Raw genomic sequence first — 253 nt, forward strand, 5'->3', positions numbered from 1 at the left:
AGAGGAAACGTGAAAATAACTTGTAGAGGAATTGGGAAGGGCAATTTAGAAATGATTTTATTGAGTAGTGGTTTTAGGGGTTAGTTGCATTGTTTTTTTTTTTCTGTATAAGGACTTTTGGGTTATGGTTATTGGGTTTGGGGGAGGATGCATGGCCCATTATATTTGGATCCTCCATGCAATTTTCCCAAAAACAAATGGTAGTAAAACTCTGTTTATAGATGAACAACTCTTTTGAAAGCAGGTAGGTTTA

The sequence above is a fragment of the Asparagus officinalis genome, chromosome 8, assembly GCF_001876935.1.
Source record: "Asparagus officinalis chromosome 8, Aspof.V1, whole genome shotgun sequence".
Lineage (NCBI taxonomy): Eukaryota > Viridiplantae > Streptophyta > Magnoliopsida > Asparagales > Asparagaceae > Asparagus > Asparagus officinalis.